The 12,448-nt window shown below is 41.2% G+C and overlaps 1 protein-coding gene across 10 annotated transcripts in view; it reads left to right on the forward strand.

Annotated features, from left to right (window-relative positions):
- Positions 1 to 12,448, forward strand: part of LOC122688494 (histone-lysine N-methyltransferase SUV39H2-like) — a 380,972-nt gene that overhangs the window by 84,597 nt on the left and 283,927 nt on the right. The gene's annotated exons all lie outside the window — the stretch shown is intronic.

Here is a 12,448-nt window from a genome sequence, read left to right on the forward strand (position 1 = left end):
TTCAGGACTGATTTCCTTTAGGATTGACTGGTTTGATCTCCTTGCAGTCCCAAGGGACTCTCAAGAGTCTTCTCCAGCACCACAGTTTGAAAGCATCAGTTCCTCAGCGCTCAGCCTTCTTTATGGTCCAACTCTCATGTCCATACACGATTACTGGAAAAACCATAGCTTTGACTATACAGACCTTTGTTGGCACAGTAATGTCTCTGCTTTCTAATATGTCTAGGTTAGTCATATCTTTTCTTCCAAGGAGCAAGCATCTTTTAATTTCATGGCTGCAGTCACCATCTGCAGTGATTTTGGAGCTCAAGAAAATAAAGTCTGTCACTGTTTGCATTGTCTCCCCATCTATTTGCCATGAAGTAATGGAAGGACTGATGCTGAAACTGAAACTCTAATACTTTGGCCACCTCATGTGAAGAGTTGACTCATTGGAAAAGACCCTGATGCTGGGAGGGATTGGGGGCAGGAGGAGAAGGGGACAACAGAGGATGAGATGGCTGAATGGCATCATCAACTTGATGGACATGAATTTGAGTGAACTCCAGGAGTTGGTGATGGACAGGGAGGCCTGGCGTGCCACGATTCATGGGGTCACAAAAAGTCAGACACGACTGAGCGACCGAACTGAACTGACTGAACTGAATGGGACTGGATGCCATGATCTTAGTATTTTGAACACTGAGTAGATGTCAGTGCAACAAGGCTAATGAAATCTGTCATCTGTTACATTTTGCAGTCATTATCCTATGGTGCCTCACAGCGACATCATGGGAGAATAGTTGCTTTCTTCATTTTAAAGATAAGCAAAATGAGATGCAGAAAGATTAAATAATTTTCCAAAGTCTGTCTGACTCCAAATAACTCAGTGCTTGTCTCAATCGTTCTCTCAAAGTGAAGTAATGAAATACAGTTTAGGCATCTCACCCTGATGCCACCAGAGAAACAGGTTTGAATAAGAAATTTTGACTAGCTAGTGCCAAATTTTTGTTTCACAGGCTTCTCGTTATTGGAAGTTGTGAGCTGCAGAAGGAAATATACCTCCTTAGGAGATTAAGCTGGACACAGCCTGGCCATCTGCTCTCTTGGCAGGGGCTGACATCGGCTGCCTTTATGGATAAGGGAGAGGGAGCACGGCATGTCACCAGCCAACAGTGCTGCTGGCAGGGAGGTAGGGAGGCAGATGGACTCCTAAGCTGACTGACTACTGTCAACATCTTTGAGTCCGTAGAGTAGACTTGATGAAAATTGTACATCTTGAAGGAAAGGGATGAGGTGGAGTCTTAGCAGTGAGGCCCCGGTGGTATAGAAAGGGACCCTGTTTGGCCCAGTATCACTTGCGAGGTATTATCCTAGGTGCTGTGATTAGAGCAATAAAGAAGGGAGTATGAAGGGATAGGGGCTTCTCAGATGGTTCAGTGGTAAAGAATCCACCTGACAATGCAGGAGACGTGAGTTCGATTCCTGGGTCTGGAAGATCCACTGGAGTAGGAATGGCAACCCACTCTAGTATACTTGCCTGGAGAATCCCATGGACAGAGGAGGCTGATGGGCTACAGTCCATGGGGTCACAAAGAGCTGGATATGACTGAGCACACATAAGAAGATGATGGGGTAGAAAGGCATTAAGTTTTTTATTTTGTTAACTTTTTCTTTTGTATTGGGATAAAGCACAATGTTATGATAGTTTCAGGTAACAGTGAAGAGTCTCAGACACACACATACATGTATCCATTCTTCCCCAAACACCCCTCCCACCAGTTTGCCACATTACATTGAGCACAGTTCCATGTACTATACAGTAGGTCCTTGTTGGTTATCCATTTTAAATATAGGAGTGTGTACATGTCCATCGCAAACTCCCAAATGATTCCTTCCCCCATCCTTCCCACTGGCAACCATAAGTTTGTTCTCTAAGTTTGTGAGTCTGTTTCTGTTTTTTAAGTAAGTTCATTTGTATCATTTCTTTTTAGAGTCCACATATAAGCAATATCATAGGATATTTTTCCTTCTCTGACTTACTTCACCCAACATGACAATCTCTAGGTCGATCCATGTTGTTGCAAATGGCATTGTTTTATTCTTTTTAGTGGCTGAGTAATAGTCCATTGTATATGTGTACCACATCTTCTTTATCCATTCCTCTGTCAAAGGACATTTAGATTGCTTTCATGTCTTGGCTACTGTAAACAGTGTTGCAATGAACATTGGGGTGCATGTATTCTATTGGATCATGTTTTTCTCCAGATATATGCCCAGGAGTGGGATTTCAGGCTCATATGGTAGCTCTAATAGTTTTTTAAGGAATCTTCATACTGTTCTTCATAGTGGTTGTACCAATTTACATTCCCCCAACAGTGTAGGACTGGAAAAGGCCACAGGACTGGAAAAGGTCAGTTTTCTTTCCAACCCCAAAGAAAGGCAATGACAAAGAATGTTCAAACTACCACACAATTGCACTCAACTCACACGCTAGTAAAGTAATGCTCAAAATTCTCCAAGCCAGGCTTCAGCAATACGTGAACCGTGAACTTCCAGATGTTCAAGCTGGTTTTAGAAAAGGCAGAGGAACCAGAGATCAAATTGCCAACATCCGTTGGATTGTTGAAAAAGCAAGAGAGTTCCAGAAAAACATCTATTTCTGCTTTATCAGCATGCCAAAGCCTTTGACTGTGTGGATCACCACAAACTGGAAAATTCTTAAAGAGATGGGACTATCAGACCCCCTAACCTACCTCTTGAGAAATCTGTATGCAGGTCAGGAAGCAACAGTTAGAACTGGACATGGAACAGCACACTGGTTCCAAATAGGAAAAGGAGTATGTCAAGGCTGTATATTGTCACCCTGCTTATTTAACTTATATGCAGAGTACATCATGAGAAATGCTGGGCTGGTGGCAGCACAAGCTGGAATCAAGATTGCCGGGAGAAATATCAATAACCTCAGATATTCAGATGACACCATCCTTATGGCAGAAAGTGAAGAAGAACTAAAGAGCCTTTTGATGAAAGTGAAAGAGGAGAGTGAAAAAGTTGGTTTAAAGCTCAACATTAAGAAAACTAAGATCATGGCATCTGGTCCCATCACCTCATGGGAAATAGATGGGGAAACAGTGGAAACAGTAACAGACTTTATTTTTTTGGGCTCCAAAATCACTGCAGCCATGAAATCAAAAGACATTTACTGCTTGGAAGAAAAGCTATGACCAACCTAGACAGCATAATACAAAGCAGAGACATTACTTTGCCAACAAAGGTCCATCTAGTCAAACCTATGTTTTTTCCAGTAGTCATGTATGGATGTGAGAGTTGGACTATAAAGAAAGCTGAGTGTTGAAGAATTGATGCTTTTGAACTGTGGTGTTGGAGAAGGCTCTTGAGAGTCCTTGGACTGCAAGGAGATCCAACCAGTCCATCCTAAAGGAGATCAGTCCTGAACATTCATTGGAAGGACAGATGCTGAAGCTGAAGCGCCAATACTTTGGCCACCTGCTGTGAAGAACTGACTCACTTGAAAAGACCCTGATGCTGAAAAAGATTGAAGGCAGGAGGAGAAGGGGACAAGAGAATGAGATGGTTGGATGGCATCACCGGCTCAATGACATGAATTCGAGTAAACTCTGGGGGTTGGTGATGGACAGGGAAGCCTGGTGTGCTACAGTCCATGGGGTTGCAAAGAGTTGGACAATACCAAGGGACTGAACTGAACAGTGTATGAGGGTTCCCTTCTCTCTACACCCTGTCCAGCATTTATTGTTTGTGGATTTTTTCATGATAGCCAATTTAACTGGTGTGAGGTGACATCTTATTGTAGTTCTGACTTGCATTTCCCTAATAATTAGTGATGTTGAACATCTTTTCATGTGCCTCTTGGTTGTCTGTATGTCTTCTTTGGAGAAATATCTATTTAGGTCTTACACCCATTTTTCAGCATGGTTGTTTGTTTTGATGCTGTTAAGTGTCATGAGCTGTTTATAAATTTTGGAGACTAATCTTTTGTCAGTGACATCATTTGCAAATATTTTCTCCCAATCTGTGTGTTGTCTCTTTGTTTTGGTTATCATTCCCTTTGCTGTGCAAAAGCATCTAGGTAGGTCCCATTTGTTTATTTTTGCTTTTATTTCCATTATTCTAGGAGACTGATTGAAAAAGATATTTCTGCAATTTATGTCAGAGAGTATTCTGCCTATGTTTCCTCTAGGAGTTTTATAGTGTCTGGTCTCGCATTTATGTCTTCAATCCATTTTGAACTTATTTTTTGTGTATAGTGCTAAAGAATGATCTAATTTCACTTTTTTACATGTAGCTGTACAGTTTTCCCAGAACCATTTGTTGAAGAGACTATCAGAATGATGTTAGGTTTTAATGGACACATTTATTTAATTATACTTATGATCAACTCCATGATGAAAAAATAGAGAGTTATTTGATTGCATGTAGTGGGAAGATCTGAGTTTGAGTGTGGAGTGGGTTTCAGGGAAGTATTCCCTGAGAAAGTGGCATCTAGAGTAAACCCTATAGGTTGTTTGTAACAGATGCTATAGATCACTCACGGAACACACACTTCCCTTCCCTTTCCTTCATTAGAGGCTCACCCTCCTCTATTAATATTTTTATGTATCCACCTTCCTATGTCTACCCATGTGCTTCAGCAGAGGTAACCCCAGGATATTGGTCTTGATTTATCTGAATCCATAATGGTGGTCCCAGCGCCTTGCCATTGATTGGTTTAGGCATGTGTTAGGGCATATGTTTTGATTCCGGCTATTGAGACAAAAAAGAAGTCTGTTAGAAGAATTTTGGCAATGGTTTCCTCACTCTTTACAAGGAAGAGGTGACCCTTTTTGCCTCTGAATGTTGTCATGTCGGACATTGAGTGGAGCTCGCTTGAGAACAAGTCCCACTCACTAAAAGTAGAGCAGGAAGACAGAAAGGATCTGGGTTCCTGTTGGCTTCCTCAACTGTACAAGTCAACATGGAGCATCTCTGGCTTAAATGAGCCAATTGGGTCTGAGTTTTGTTTCTTTGCACCTGAAGAGATAACAGGAGTTATCCAGATAATGAGTATGACTGGGGAAGGCCTCTCAGAGGAACAACTCATGCACAGCCCTGAGGTGGAAACAGAAAGTGGTTCCATGTGGCCAGAGAGCAGTAAGTGAGGAGGCAGGTAAAGCTGGAGAGTTGGTGGGGGTTAGATTGTGTCACTATCATCCTTGGGCGTTAGATAATAATTTATATTTGGGCTCCTTACAGACTTACCAAGCTTATATTTCTTCATTTGTTTTGGATGATTCCAACCGAACACTAGGTGATTTTTACTTTTATTTCTGTACAGTGGAGAATGGAAATAACTATGTACCTTGATGGTCTACAGTATGAATAAAACTCACTAGTGATCACTCACTTCTCTAACTCACTTGGCTTATGTAACAATAGCCTGAAATGGTTCCTACATTGTTGCTTCTGGACTTGGTATCTAGTGGGAATGCCTGAGGGTTACTCAGTCTTAGTGGTCCTTAGCACTTAAGTTTTTTCTTTTTTTAATTTTAATTTTTTGGGCCACTCTGGGTCTTCATTGCTTTGCACAGGTTTTCTCTTGTGGTGAGTGGGGGCTACTCTTTGTTGCAGGGCTTGGGCTTCTCACTGTGGTGCCTACTCTTGTGGAGCACAGGTTCTAGGTGCGTGCTCTTCAGTGGTTGTAGCATATGGGCTAGTAGTTGTAGCTCACTGGTTCTAGAGCACAGGCTCAGCAGTTATGGCCCCCGGGTTTAGTTGCTGTGTAGCTTGTGAAATCTTCCTGGCCCAGGGATGGAACCCGTGTCTCCTGCATTGGGAGGGAGATTCTTACCCACTGACCACCAGGGGAGTCCAGCACTGAAGTATTTTGGGTAATGCTTTAGAGGGTAGTTATGTTGGTTGAGTTTGTTATTATGAAGCTGGAGATCTTTGAGTTCTTTGGTCTAGAGATCTCAGGGAGAATGTGGAAGTTCCATAAAATAAAGAGGATGGAAGTGCAGTGGCCCTTGCAGAAGAATTCCTGTGTGGTTCTAGCAGGTGGGAGAGACCCAGAGGAGTTGCAGGTCCAAAATATAGCTCCTGGTGGTGTGATTTCCAACAAGCTAGAGTAACTTTGACGTGGGGCCTGTGTGCTCAGCTCAACCTTGCCCTTTGTCTTTGGCTTTTCTGCATATGTGGGATCTTCAGTCATTTCTCACCAGACTCCGCTGGCTTTCTGCCTCTTCTGGAAGGTCAGCTTTCTCTGGATGATAGACTGCAAGGTCTGGGCTCTGGATTCCCCATGCAGTATTGTGTCCATGAGCTCAGGCTTTGGAAGCAGAAACTCTTTAGCAGCTGTGTGAACTTGAACACATTATGTAACTTCTTTAAGATATCATTAACTCATTTGTAATATGCTTAGTACCTAACTCACAGAAGTGTCATGAAGATCAAATGAAGTAATCTATGGCAAGTGCTCAGCATAGTATGGATGATGTTCAATCTATGACAGCTAGTATTTACAGTCATTATTGCTTGTCATCACTGCCATCGGTATTTGTGGGTTGGGTCCTGATCCTTGGAATGAGGTATGGAGGACCCTGACAGCTTTACCATTGTCGTGGTTAATACAAAACAACTATTTATTGAGCTAGCTACCAGTCACTTTGCTAGGGCCTGGGGACTGAAGAAAGCAAAAACAAACAAAACAACCCCACAATTTTCTAAGTTCCGGAAGAAATAACTTGGCTTTACCATGAGTGTTCATCTCACAATATGGTCTAATACAAGAATATCATTGTGATTGTTAGTCTGAATTGTAAAAACTGTAACTGTAAAATTCTTTCAAAGAAAAGTTTCCTTGCAAAAATATTTAATATTTTGATTTGTGTTCTTTGATGGGTGTATTGAACCACCTAAATTTACAGATTCAATACATGTGCCAGATATTCAAAGAGGCTGATTTTCTTTCTTTGTTTTTTTTTTTTTCCTTGGTGTGTATAGACCCTTCTGGGATGTCTCTAGCATAAGCACAGCTCTGAGCAAACCTTTCTTTGCAAACTCTGTTCTTTGTTTTACTTCTGCCAGAATATTGAACGTTTGCCTGGTGAACATTCCCTGAAATCAAAATGACTTATTATCAGGCTTCCTTTGCTTTTGATCCTGCTGCAGGATGGTGTGTTTTCCTAATGATGCAGAATCTCTCGTTAAGTTCAGGAAACAGGATATAAGGATAAGTCAATTGACTCAATTTATGGACATAATAAAACGGTCCCTATTACCTTCAGCAGTCAAGGCAAGACAAGGTGAAACACAGTGTTGTAAAGTTATTATGACAAAATAGTTTAGTATTTACCTGACCAAATAAAGTGAAAATACTGCATTTATTTTTGAAGCGGCATTTCAGACATTATGACCTAAAATTAATAGTGGTAGATGATCATTTATTCTGTCGCACAGGGATATTGCAGAGTTCACTCAAAGCCAGGAATATCTGCTAGTAAATCATGGCAAGCTAAAAAAATTTTTTTGAAGTATTTGCTTGTGTCTGCTCTATGTCTACTGTTGGCCCCACCGAGCCAGTGTTAACAGCTAGGACATTTCTTTTTCCATCTTGTAATATAATTAAAAACAAATTTAGAAGCAGAATAGATGTTTTGTATGTTAGAGTCCTGTTAGTTTTGGGGGAGGCATTGGCAGTGCACACAGCTGTTTCTGACAATTATAAATTCAGGAAAGAAAAGGGGGAAAGAAACCAGATTGACCAAATATGGTTGTTTTTGTCTTCCAGTAGGAAGCAAGGCCTTGGGGTGGCCTTAGCAAAGATAAAGGTAATCGAATATTTTTAATCTGCTGTATTTTAGAAGAGATAGACGTGAATCTAAGGGAATATAGAAGATTTCTTGTAGTTAAAGACATCTAAAGAGTACATATGGTATTAGTAGCTTATGGAAATACTTGAGGTTTAGGCTAAATTTCAGTTTATTTCTGGCTTTTGGTAATTTCCTACACTCTGGAGTCTATAGTCTAAAGTGATTTTATGTTTTTGAATTAAAATGATCCTGTGACTTCAAATAAGGTAAGCAAGACTTTGAATGCATGGAGCAAACATGAAAAAGTCTTAAGCTGTGCTTTGAATATCAATCACATCATCTGTTTGTATATGTTGTGAGTTGCAGAGTGACCAACAGTAAGATCCTTCAACTACTTGCTAGTTATGGCCTGCGTAAGGGCTACCCCTGACAACTCTATTTACTATTGCATCTGGCCATGATTCCTTCACCACTCTCTTCCCAATCCATTTTATCCCACAAGGCTTTTTCTTTTTTATATCTCTATCACCTCCTAACATCCTACATAATTTACTTTTTATGTTTGATTTTAATTATCTGCCCTCACCATCTCCCATGCAGGGCTGGGATCTTTGATTTGTTCACCAATGTATGTCAAGCATCCAGAGCAGTGCCTAGCACATAGTAGATGCTCAATAAATATTAGCTGAATGAATGCATCCTATCCTTTTTTTTTGCCTAAAACTTGATGATAGGTTTCACTGACCTTGTGATAAAGTATAACTTCTTTGGGTGGCTGACATGATCCGGATTCAGATAACCTATCCAAATATATTTCTTTTCATTTTTCTCTTGAATAGTTCCAGCTCTATCAAACCTTTCAGCCTCTTTTGTTTGGGTTTTTGGACATGTTGATTCTTTTGTCTGGAATTCTCTTTGCCCTTTCTTCCTCACTAATTCTGATTAGGTTTCTAGAACTCAGTTTAGATTCTTTTTTTTTTTCCCAGTAAGCTTTGCCTGGCCTTCCAAGTCTGGGTTAGGAGCCTCTCCTATGTGTCCTAAAGCGCATCACACTTCCCTTATCATAGCACATATTATATTGGTAAGAACTGCCTATTTGTCTCTTTCTCCTTTAGGCTATAAGCTCTATGTGAGCAAGAGCCAGGACTGCCTTGTTTATAGTTTTCTTTGTATCAAATACATGGCCTGGTAGCTTGTAGGATGTTCATTAAATATGCATCAAATCAGTGAGTTATGAAAGGAAGGGTGTAAAACACAGACATCAACTAGGATCATCCTACCCAGTACAATCTGGGGAAGGCTGGCCAATGCCCTTGCCTAAGGTGTTTGGACTATCTCTATGCGTATTACTTTCTGCCCTGTTTTCCTTTTTATATTGAATTCTTATTGTCTCTTAACTTAGTATAGTGTAGTATAGGGCAGGTGGCCTTGGGGCTCCACTATCTAAGCTCAAATACCACCCCTGCCATTTACTAGCTTGCTAACTTCTTTCTGCCTCAGTTTCCTTATTTGTAAAATGGGGATGACTTTGTAAAAGCACCTACCTCATGGTCCCTTATAAAAATGTAATTCATTTGTACATGTAAATTACAAAGAATTTAAGATACAGTAGGTTTAAAAATTTTCACTGTCCTAATCAACTAAATAAACACAGCTGTTGCATTTATCAGAATATTCATGGAAGACTTGTGGGTTCTGTGGTCATATCACAGCAAATACATAAAGACATCTCTGTTGGGAAAAGTCTTCTTAACTATCCACCATCAGGATTTCTCTCCAGTGCACTTCCCAGCAAAAGGCTCTGGCCTTCAGCTCTCTCCTGGTACCTCTCCCTGTCTTCTGCCTTTACCTTTGCATAACCTACACCTCTGTGCCCCTCTCTACAATGATGGATGGAAATACCCAGTTCTTCCCTCTGTCTCTTTTGCAATACACTTAAGCTGTACTGCTCCAGGCTGACTTCCAAACTGGACTCCACATCCATCTTTATATATATATATATATATCTCTTATGCCAATGAGTTGGCTATATCCAGTTTTAGTAGATACTCATCTTCAACTTAATAGGGCCATTTTCCTTGGGAGGCAGCTGCAGTTTTATTTTTGAAAACTTTTTTATTTTGTGTTGGGGGATAACTGATTAACAATGTTGTGATAGTTTCAGGTAAACAGTGAAGGGATTCAGCTACACATAGGAGGGAGGCAGCTGCAGGTTTGTTTTTTTTTTTTCTTTTTGCAGCTGCAGTTTTAAATGGCAAATCTCTTTTCTTCATTACAAGTAGAAGGAAAAAATAATGGTAAGTACCTTAATAGATATGTGTGTGTGATCAATAATCACATTCTTTGGGAAGCAGAAAACACTAGGGGCTAGTGAATCCTTTGTTTTTTCTTATTGTTTGTTTTTATTTATTTTTTGGCCATGGGGCATATGGGATCTTAGTTTCCTTATCAGGGATCAAACCTGCACCCTCTGCCTTGGAAACGAGGAGTCCCAACCGCTGGACAGCCAGAGAAGTCCCCTGAGCTTTTGCTCTTGAGACGACAGTTTGCTTTTGCATGAACAGCACTGTGTGGGGGGCGGGGGGGGGGCCAGGGGGCCCCCTTACTCCAGAGAAGTAGCCTTTTGCTTTCCTTCCAGAGAAGTCCTTGCCTAAGTGCAGTGTTGGAAGCAGCCACATTAGCAGAACTGAGCTGCTGCAACATTGTAAACGCCAGCAAATAAAAGTGTCAGCAGCCTGGGCTATGGGAGGCTGGCAGGGCCTGGAGTTTAGTGCCGCTCTGTCCACATCCGCATTTCTAGGGGGCTGGTTCATATCCAGCCCACATGAGTAGTGATTCAAAGTTATTTCCTACTGGTGGCTCTTCCTGACCCCTGGGAAAGGTGTTTGGAGGTCTCTAGCCACAGCCCACCAGGGAGGAGGCATACCTGCTCAACTTGACCTGCCCTCTCTCTCCAAAAGGGGGCCCCATCCTAGGTAATGGATGGCATTTTGAGTGGTTGGCGGAAGCTTCCCCACCACTGCCTGTACTGATAACAGACTTTTTGTATTATTTCTCATGGGACCCATAATCACATGAAAAGAAATGTAAGAAGACTTGTTTTCTTTTCACCACTGGATGTATTTATTTACAAAGAGGGACTTTAAATGGCCAGAAGCACATACACTTACTGGTAGTAAAACTCCCTGTGATTCACTGATTTCTCGGGCTATGTGCGTTCTGCAGCGTTGGGGCTTTGTAATATCTCAGTGCTCAGAGGGGAGTTCCAGCCATTTCTGTCTTGTGCCACTGGACAGATGAATCCTCCATTTGGTGAGTGTGGCAAAAGCAAATAGTGTTTTAGACCATAGGGTACTTTTTACATTTTAATTTGGGAGAAAAATGCAGCTTTGGCTCTTGAAATTGTGTAAAAAAAAAAATGTTTATTTCTGTGTAGTGGGTATTCAGTGGTCTGGCTCTCAAAGCTCATTCACCTGCAAAAAGTCCTGGTTGTGTGACCAGGGAGGTTTCACCAGGATGAGGCCTCGGGAGAGACAGAACTCAGACTCCCACAGTGCTGAGCACTGTCTGTAATGGGCGTGTTAATGGCTTGGAAACCACAGGCAGCCATTTCAAATGGTGTTTTCAAAGAGTTTTTAAGGCATGGGAAAACGCCTCAGATCATTAGTAAGTAAAGGAAATGAGCAGGATGCAAAATAGTCACCAGTGAAGTTGCTCAGTCATGTCCGACTTTTTGTGACCCGGTGGACTGTAGCCTACCAGGCTCCTCCATCCATGGAATTCTCCAGGCAAGAGTACTGGAGTGGGTTGCCATTTCCTTCTCCAGGGGATCTTCCCAACCCAGGGATCGAACCCAGGGATCGAACTCTCCTGCATTGCAGGCAGACGCTTTACTGTCTGAGCTACCAGGGAAGCCTAATATAGACACAGTGTGAGCTAAACTCTGAAACAATAGGTTTCATATATAGTAAAGGGTTATTGTTCAGTCACTAAGTTGTGTCTGACTCTTTGAGACCCCACGGACTGCAGCACACCAGGCTTCCCTGTCCCTTACCATTTCCTGGAGTTTGCCCAAGTTCATGTCCATTGAATTGGTAATGCCATCTGGTAAGCCAAAAATGCCCTCAGTGGGTGGCAAGTTTAGGAGGTTATTTAGTCTTATGTCTATTAATAATGTCCAGTGATTTCTAGGTTTCCTACAGAGAGTAAATATTACTTTTAAAATCTGCATAAAATAAATGTTTATTTAAAAAAATACAGTGGAATAATCTACTTCTATCGGTGCCAATTTAAAAAGGGTTTAAATTTTTGCAATGAGGCAAAACCTTTTATTATTCCCTTTTATCATTCTCTGTTGGGAGGTAAAAAATGGCCTCATTCTCTGGCCAACTCTTGTGATTTGCTGTGTATATTTTCACTTAAGAAATAATGATGTTTCACATATGACCTAGATTAGAACATTTGTGACAGATGCCAACCTTTTGGGGGCAAATCAGAACCACTTGGTTTTAGCTTTGATGCTGAAGCTTTTATCTTTTTATCTTAAATCAGTGTGATAAAATTCTACAGGCAAAAATTACAAGGTATATGTGTGCAGCACATATATTTACATATAAAAATTTGCCAGTGTTATTACTGTT

This window comes from Cervus elaphus, chromosome 33 (assembly GCF_910594005.1).
Source record: "Cervus elaphus chromosome 33, mCerEla1.1, whole genome shotgun sequence".
Lineage (NCBI taxonomy): Eukaryota > Metazoa > Chordata > Mammalia > Artiodactyla > Cervidae > Cervus > Cervus elaphus.